We start from the raw sequence: 9,792 nt of genomic DNA on the forward strand, positions 1-9,792 counted from the left end.
AAATTATCATAGTAACATTCTGTCACATTCATATATCATAACTTGTTTATCCATTCCCCAACTGATGAACATCTCCTTAAGTTTCCAATTTTTTGACCCCACAAAAAGAGCTGCTATAAATACATATATATTTTTGCATACAGGTAGAAGGAGCAGCTAGGTAGGGTAGTGAATAGAGGGCCAGGCTTCATGTCAGGAAAAAAAAAAAAAAAAACCTGAGCTCAAATGTGGCGTCAAAACACTTTCTAATAGTATGACCTTGGATAAATCCTTAATCTGAGTTTCCTAATTACAAAATGAGGGTAATCAAAGAGATCTTAAAGGAAGAAAAGGGATCCACGTGGGCAAAAATGTTTGTGGTAGCCATTTTCGTAATGGCAAGAAACTGGAAACCGAGTGGATGCCCATCAGTTGGAGGATGGCTGAATAAGTTATGGTAATTATGGAACATTATTGTAATATAAAAAACATTCAGGAGCATGATTTTAGAGAAGCCTGGAGAGACTTACATGAACTGATGCTAAGTGAAATGAGCAGAACCAGTAGATCATTATAGACAGCAACAACAAGACTATGAGATGATCAATGCTGATGAATGTGACTCTTTCCAACAATGAGATGACTGAGGCTAGTTCCAATGATCTTGTGATGAAGAGAGCCATCTACACCCAGAGAGAGCACTGTGGGAACTGAATGTGGATCACAACATAACATTCTCACTCTATTTGATATTATTCATTTGTATTTTGTTTTCTTACTCATTTTCTTTCCTTTTTGGGATCTGATTTTTATTGTGCAGCAAGAGCATTGTATAAATATGTTTACCCATTCAAAAAATAAATTAAAAAGTAAAAATAAAATGAGGGTAATAATAGTACTATTATCCTGGTTATAATGAGGATCAAAAGAGATAATAATTATAAAGCACTTAGCAAAATGCCTAGTACATAGCAAGTGCTTAATAAATGCTTATTCCTTTCCTTCCTCCCTACTTTTCCTCTTTCTTTAATTCCCTTCAGGTTCATAGGCCCAGTAGTAGTATAGCTGTGTCAAAATATATGTACAGTTTGGCTATGTTCTGGAGATAGTTACAAATTATTTCTGGAATGGCCAGCCCATTTCAAAACTCTGCCAGTAGTACATTAATTGATATGCATACTTTTTCTCAGTTTGCCCCCCTTGATGGCTATGAGGTAGAAAATCATGGTTCCTTTCATTTGCAATTTGCTCATTTATTAGTAATTTCGAATATTTTTTCATATGGTTTGAATTCTTCCTCCAAAACTTAACTGTTCGTATCCTTCAACCATTTTTCAACTACAGAATAACTCTTTATCTCATACATTTGAATCCATTTCTTGTATTTTAAAAATGAGATTTGCTGCAAAGATTTCCTCTCCCTCCCCCCAACCCCCATCAACCTGCTTCTCTTCTCATTTTACTTGCATTGGTTTTGTTTGTACAAACACTTCGAAATGTTATGTAAGCAAAATTGTCCATTGTAATTTCTGTAAGTCTCTTTAATTTTAATTTGGTCATGAATTTTTCTTCTATCCATCCAGCAGGTAATCTTTTCTTTGTTTTTCTAATTTGTTTATAATGTTAACTTTGATGCGGGAAAGAGGAGAAGAGGAGGGAAAAGAATAAGCATTGATCTAATATACCACGGGTCAGGCACTGTGCTAAGTGCTCTTTACAAATATTATCTCATTTGTTCCTCACAGCAACTCTGCAAGGTAGGTGATATGATTAAGTCACGTAAACACTTGGAGTTTATCTTCTTCAAGGCCTGAAATGTTGTTCTATACTTTGTTTCTGCCAGACTGCTTTCTGGTTTTCCTAACAATTTTTGTTAATAATGAGGTCTTGCCCCAGTAATTTGATCTTTGGATTTATTCCGCCCTAAATTACTGTGCTTTTTTGCTTCTATATCTAATCTGTTCCCCTAATCAACCTCTCTCTTTCTTAACCAAATTGTTTTGATGATTACTGTTTAAGGAGCTTACATCCTAATGAGGAAGATTCCATGTAAAACAGACAAGATATTTATAGAGAAAATGGAAGGTAAACTTTGCTCCATGAATTGCTCTGGATAAAAAAATAATAATAATTCATCTGTCAACTTGTCATAATATGGGGATGAGTGTCTCAGCTAAACTATTCTGCACAAGAAAGATATCACTAAATGAGCAGTCAAAATTTTCCCAGTTTGGTAGGATCTGTTATATGCTGCTTTCTGTGCCACATTCTTCAAGAACTCAAGGACATTTTTGCTCCAAGATGAGATATCAAAGTAGAGCTTTATGGGTATCTTTCTTTCTTTTTTTTTAATTTTTAATAGCTTTTTATTTACAAGTTATATGCATGGGTAATTTTACAGCATTGACAATTGCCAACCTTTTGTTCCAATTTTTCCCTTCTTTCCCCCCACCCCCTCCCCTAGATGGCAGGATGACCAATACATGTTAAATATATTAAAGTATAAATTAAATACAAAATAAGTATACATGTCCAAACTGTTATTTTGCTGCACAAAAAGAATCGGACTCTGAAATATTGTACAATTAGCCTGTGAAGGAAATCAAAAAATGCAGGCGGGCAAAAATATAGGGATTGGGAATTCGATGTAAAGGTTCTTAGTCATCTCCCAGAGTTCTTTCGCTGGGTGTAGCTGGTTCAGTTCATTACTGCTCCATTAGAATTGATTTGGTTCATCTCATTGCTGAGGATGGCCAGGTCCATCAGAATTAATCATCATATAGTATTGTTGTTGAAGCATATAATGATCTCCTGGTCCTGCGCATTTCACTCAGCATCAGTTCATGTCAGTCTCTCCAGGCTCTTCTGAAATCATCCTGTTGGTCATTTCTTATAGAACAATAATATTCCATCACATTCATATACCACAATTTATTCAGCCATTCTCCAACTGATGGGCATCCACTCAGTTTCCAGTTTCTGGCCACTACAAAGAGACCTGCCACAAACATTCTTGCATATACAGCTCCCTTTCCCTCCTTTAAGATCTCTTTGGGATATAAGCCCAGTAGTAACACTACTGGATCAAAGGGTGTGTACAGTTTGATAACTTTTTGAGCATAGTTCCAAATGGCTCTCCAGAATGGTTGGATGTATTCACAATTCCACCAATAATGTATTAGTATCTATGGGTACCTTTCTTAATGCTATCACTCATGAATGCCCATTCAGTGAATTCTCTCTTATCAATTACGCACTTAATATCTCTCCTATATCATTGAACTAAATAAGATCAATTAGCTTTTACCAAGGGATATTTACTGAAAATGTAATATATGATGTAAAGAATGCATAGTATAAAAAAGCATAGTGAGAGCCCAAATGTAAAAAGCTCTCAAAACTGGAGCACACTCTCCTCTGCCACCTTAGTCTCTGAAGAGGATGGGCCGAAACTTAAAGTGGTTGGTAATCATTCCGGAAAACAATTTTGAACTATACCCAAAGGGCTATAAAACTTTGCACACTATTTGGCTCCTGCAATACCACTATTAAATCTGTATGCCAAAGAGATAAAAAACAAAAAGGAAAAGGACCTATGTGGACAAAAATATTTATAGCTGCTCTTTTCTGGGGGCAAATCGAGGAGATGACCATCAATTGGGGAATGGTTGAACAAGTTCTGGTACATGATTGTGGTGGAATACTATTGTGTTATATAAGAAATGATGCTTGCAGAAAAACCTGGAAAAATATGAACTGATAAAAAGTGAAATGAGCAGAACCAGGAGAACATTGTATATAGTAACAGCAATACTACATGATGGTCAAATGTAACTGACTTATCTGTTCTCAGCTATACAATGATCCAAGACAATGTTAAAAGACTTACGATGAAACATGCTATTCATCTCCAGAAAAAGAACTGAATGTATATCGAAGTCTACTTTTTAAACTTTATTATTCTTGGGGAGTTTTTGTTTGATTTCCTTTTGCAATATGGCTAATATGGAAATGTTTTGCATGACTGTACATGTATAGTCTATATTAAATTGTTTATCTTTTCAAGGAGGATAGAAGAAAAAAAGGAGAAATTTTGAAATTCAAAAATTTTAAAAACAAATGTTAAAAACCTTTGTTTATATGTAATTGAGAAAAATTGGCTGCTGGGCCAATTCATAGTTGGATTGGGTGGGGCAGGTCACTCCTTAGACATGGGAGTGACTACACATATACTCCCACAAGCTTTGGTCACTGAAGAGATCTTAGCAGTTCTCCTGATTTTTATAAACTCACAAGGTCATAACTGGTCCATTCCACCTCCAATATTCATTCATCTAAGATCAAGAAAGAATAAACACAAGAGAAAGAAAAGAAATAGAGACCCTGTGCATTCACAGCCACCTAGCAGGTCAAGGAAGAAAATAAGACCTTAAGCCATGTTCTTATTTCACTGCCTCCAGGGGAGAGGTCTTAGGGTAAGCCTTGTTTGCATATTTAGTTCCACTCAGCAGCCAATTTAATGGCTTTTTCATTAACTCAGTAAACCAACATGAAACAGGCATTCTGAAAGAGGGAGGGAAAGGGTCCTTCCCTCCTGCATTTCTGAAAGCAGGCTCAATCAGGTGTCCCTATGGGACAACAACAGGCAGAGAATATTGGGTACACTCCATAGACTGGGTTCTTATTGACCAGGCCTTCCAGCTATATTCCAACTATGATCCCATTTTACAGAAGAGAATACTGATGGTCTGACAGGTTAAGTCAGTCACTTATCCTTGATCCCATTGCAAGTAAAATGAGGAGCTGGATTCAAAACCAGTCTCCACATCCAGCACTCTACTCACTTCTCCAGGCTATCTTTCTTTTATGAACAGTCTCTTCCATTAGAAGTCAGATACTATATATATATATATACTAAAACTACATAGAAAGCCACTTTAATACCACATAAATTTTTCATCTAACATGACAATAATAGCTCATATTTCAGTAGCTTTACAAGGATGAGTAGGATTCACAACAATCTTAGAAGGCAGGTGGTACTATTAGTCTCAGTTTACAGTTGGGGAAACTGAGGTTCAGAGGAGCTTTACAGAGTCAGCTGATAAGCAGGATAACTAGTTGTTGTTTCTTTCAAGTTCTTTCCTTCAAGTTGTTCTTTCCTTCCAGACCAGTGCTCTGGATACTGGCCCCAACCCCATGAGTAATCAGGATTTTTCCTCTTGGTGGGACCATCTGAGAGGTCAAGATGGCTGCTCCCCAGAGGAGGGCATCAATATCTAGACATGGTCTCGTCTCAGAATTCAAGGGAAGGATAAGAGAAAGGCAGAGGTGAGCCCAGAGCCATCTAAGGAGCTAGACAGAGAGAAAGACTGAATGAGCTGTTTGAGTGTTCTGCTCACCTACTGCTCTGACTTCCCTGGTCCCGCCTTATGTTTCTGCTCTCCTTCCTGTAGGAAGAATGGCATCCGTGGGATAGCTGGTAAGCCCCCAGAGGTTAGGGTCCATGTCTGTTCTTCTTGTTTCTGGCTCAGCAAATAGCCCTGGCCTCTCGACTTACCTGACATAGCAGATGGAATCTTGGGTTCCCAATAAATAATGGGAATGCCACAGAATCAGAGAGCTGAATGGAGAGCTATGGCCATGTGGGTGTGGAGCCAGATTCAAATCTTCCCTCTGTCACTTCCTATCTGCATGACCACAGTGAATCCCTTCATCTCTATGGTCTTCATCTGTCAAGGGTCAATAGTACTAGTTGTGGTTGCTACTTCACAGGCAGTTGTGAGGTTGCATATAAAGTGCATTTCAAACCTTAGAATATTATCTATTCAACCTGCAATGTACCTGACCCCAAAAGTCTCCCGCAGCATTTCCAAGTGGACACTCAGTCTTTGCTTTGCTGAGGAGAGCAAAGGCACTGGCTCCCAAGGAAGCCCATTCCAAGCTGGTAGGACATTTTTCTGATATCAGGTTGAAATAATCGTTTTTTGTTTTGTTTTGTTTATCATTCCCATCCATTCTCTCCAGTTCCCACCCAGTGCTCCTCATTCTGTCCTCTGGGGGACAAGTAAAACAAATATTATCTTTTTTCTACCAGATAGTCCTTCCATTGCTTGGAAATAGCTCATCTCAACTCTTACCCTTCTCTATCCACTAGATCAAATAACCCCTGAGGCAATATAGCCTAATGGACAGAGTGCCAGCCTTATAGTTAGGAAGTCTGGATTTTAATCAGATTCTGAGTTACTGTGTGATGCTGGGCAAGGCAGGTAAGCTCTTTGAGCCTCAGTTTTCCATGTGGAAGAATGAGGGGATTGGACTAGAGGGCCAGTAAGGTCCCTTCAAATTCCTCCATCATGACAGCCCTCCTATCTCTCCAGCTTCCTCCAATAACATTATGAAGAATTAAGCTCATACATAAATATTATGGAATATTATTGTTCTGTAAGAAATAAACAGCAGGATGATTTCAGAAAGGCCTGGAGAGACTTACACGAACTGATGCTGAGTGAAATGAGCAGGACCAGGAGATCATTATTTACTTCAACAACAATACTATATGATGATCAATTCTGATGGACGTGGCCCTCTTCAACAATGAGATGAACCAAATAAGTTCCAATAGAGCAGAAATGAACTGAACCAGCTACACCCAGCGAAAGAAGTCTGGGAGATGACTATGAACCATTAAATAGAATTCCCAATCCCTCTCTTTTTGTTTGCCTGCATTTTTGGTTTCCTTCACAGGCTAATTGTACACTATTTCAGAATCCGATTCTTTTTGTGCAGCAAAATAATGGTTTGGACATGTATACTTATATTGTATTTAATTTATACTTTAACATATTTTACATGAATTGGTCAATCGGCCACATGGGAGAAGGGGTGGGGGGAAGGAGGGAAAAGCTGGAATAAAAGATTTGGCAATTGTCAATGCTATAAAATTACCCATGCACATAACTTGTAAATAAAAAGCTATTAAAAAAAAATTAACCTCAGACCTGGAGGAAGACCCAAGGGAAAAGGTAAGATTGGGATTAGGAGCAATGAGGAAAGAGTCTTGCCCTGTGATGCAGTCCTGGAGAAGGTGCCAAGGACACAGAAAGGAAAGGGTGCGATTAGCAGGGGACAGACTTGCCTTGTAACCTAGGCTAGCCCAGAGACTGAGTCAGAGCTATCTGCCACCTCACCCTAAACAGTGCCCTGAATTCACCCAAAAGACCAGGCTATCCCTCCAATTCCAATCTGGTCAGTGTCCACAGATGGGTATATCCAGCAGATGGGAATGGGATAAGGAGGTGGCAGGAGGTGGGTTATGAAGGTTGATAGGAACTGTGTTTCTTCCATTTCTAAAGGAACAAAACCTGCATGTCTTCCTCCTGCTTATCTTGAGTTTCTGTGAGTCTGGGAGTTTTATGTGAGTGCACAGATGCACATCTCAGGACTGATTACCTTGTGTCTCACCCTGAACCAGAAGTGGGATCACAACAGCTCCATGCTTCTCCCAAAATTTTTTGGGAAGGGGATGGTTAAGGGGCACTCCTTGGCAGAATCTAGCACAGGATACAAAAAAACTTCTACCCTGGCACACCTTCCTTTCACTCTGGCTTAAAACTACCCCTGGCAGCCTTTCAGAAAGGAGGTGCTAGGGTCCATTTCTCTTTCTAACTTGAAAGGACATGGGATTGTCAAGAACCAAAAAACAGTTACACCTTGGAGTTCTCACTCTGGACAATTCAAATGCGATGAAGGGAGCACCAAGATAATTGGGGATGATCTAAGTGGGAGGGATGTGTAGTGGGATGACATTAGATGAATAGAACCCCTGAATTATATCAGGCAAACAGTTGGGAAGGGTGTCTGCCCTGATGGCGCCCTGGGAGAAAGTCTCTGTGGACCCACCCTAGTTTTGCCTCTGGTCAAAAAGGTATCTAGAACCGATCTAATTAAAACTTCATTAAGAACTTCTCCTTGAAAATGTGCATACCTAGGAGAAGGCTAAAGCCCCATTTACACCTGCATATTAGCTGCTTTAAACAGGTTGTTTAATTCCTAACAGCTTCATGAGAGATGCTTAGTGAATCAAGAGCCAGTTGAAGGGAAGAAGGCCACTAGGGTTCATGGCCTACCTCTAGCATACACTGATTGAGTGATCCTGGCTAAATCTTATAGTCCCTATCAATTTCAGAGAAGATACAGGTCAATACTGGCCTGAGTCTCCCTATGGATGAAATCATGGGTCTAGTCCCATCTCATCTCCAACTTCTTGAAATCAAGGCATGGGACTTTTGATTAAGGAGGGTACCATTTTGGAATACAGAAGAATGCCATGTTAGAAAGCTTATAGATCAGTTAGCCCCATAGTTTTATTTTACAAGGGGTGTTACTTGCTCAAGGTCACACAGCTGGTTTTTTCTAGGTCTAGGCCAGATAACAAGATCTGACTTTTGAAACCCAGTCTCCTTGAGTATTCTTTCTACACTACTAAAATGAGGGTGGGATGGGAGACCCCTCTCTCTCCTGGCTCCAAGCATTTTCGCTGGCTGATCCTCATTGACTGGAATGTTTTTCTCCTCACTGCCTCTGGTTTCTCTGGCTTCCATTGAGTCCCCTCTAAAAATCTCCTCTTCTGCAAGAACCCTTTATCTCACAGATATCTTATTTCTACATAGAGATGTTGCCTCCCCCACTCTGTTGTGAGCTCTTTGAGGGGAGAGACTGCCTTTTACCTTTCTTTGAATCCGCAAGCACATAGCACAGTGCTTGGCACATAGCAGGTGTTTAATAAATATTTATTCACAAATTGATTAGATACTAAGTCTTACATTTATTAAAGGAGCATCCTGTTCTGGGTATGCAGAAAATCTAAAGAAGCTATTCTCAACCACATAGAAGAAAAACACAAATTATATTCTCCCAAAAGTAGGATCTCCATATTTGACAATCTGAGCTTCCATTACACAAGTATCTAATACATTCAACATATAATTTCAAAACTGTCCTGCTTGTCTGTGTTCCCTTCTGATCTCCTCCTATTCTCTTTTGCAAATGCTTTTAAAAATGCTTCAATGACCCTCTTTTCTTTTTCTTTCTTAAGGCAACTCTATTATCAGCTCCCACATTTCCTCTCTTGCATTTTTTAAAAGAAAAAACCAAACTCTTATAACAAGTATCTCTGGTCAAACAAAATAAAATAGCAGTATCTGAAAATATACCCATTCTTCACCTTGAGTCCACCATCTATCTGTCAGAAGAGAGGGAATAAATATGTATTAAGTGCCTACAATGTACCAACCACTTTACAAATATAAATTAGTTTGTCCCTCACAATTGTGTATTAATATTATTACTCTCATTTTACAGTTGAGGAAACCAAGGTAGACTGAGGTCCAATGTGAACTCAGGACTCTCTAACTCCAGACCTAGCACTCTATCTAGTGCATCATCTCAGTAGGTAATTAATCTAAAGAACTAGCATCCTTCATTATCTAGACTCATGGCTAGTGGGTCACTGCACTGATCAGAACTATTTTAAAAAAAGATTTTTTTCTTCGTCTTTAACTTCAAGAAGGTTGCAGTTGAGAAACCACAATGAGCCTTACTTAGTCTTTTCCTAGTCTCTCCGAGTCAGGGTGTTGGTGGGGCAAAAGAAATGAATTCTGGGGAATCTACACCCAAAAGATTTTTTCCCTAAAACTTGCTTAGATTTTTGCTTCTTGTGTGAAAATTATAACACATCAAATTACAGCCACATAATTGCAATTATATTAATGAGTTTTGGGACCTGGGGCAAGCCGTATTTGAACTAGGTCA

Source organism: Sarcophilus harrisii, chromosome 2, assembly GCF_902635505.1.
Source record: "Sarcophilus harrisii chromosome 2, mSarHar1.11, whole genome shotgun sequence".
Classification (NCBI taxonomy): Eukaryota; Metazoa; Chordata; class Mammalia; order Dasyuromorphia; family Dasyuridae; genus Sarcophilus; species Sarcophilus harrisii.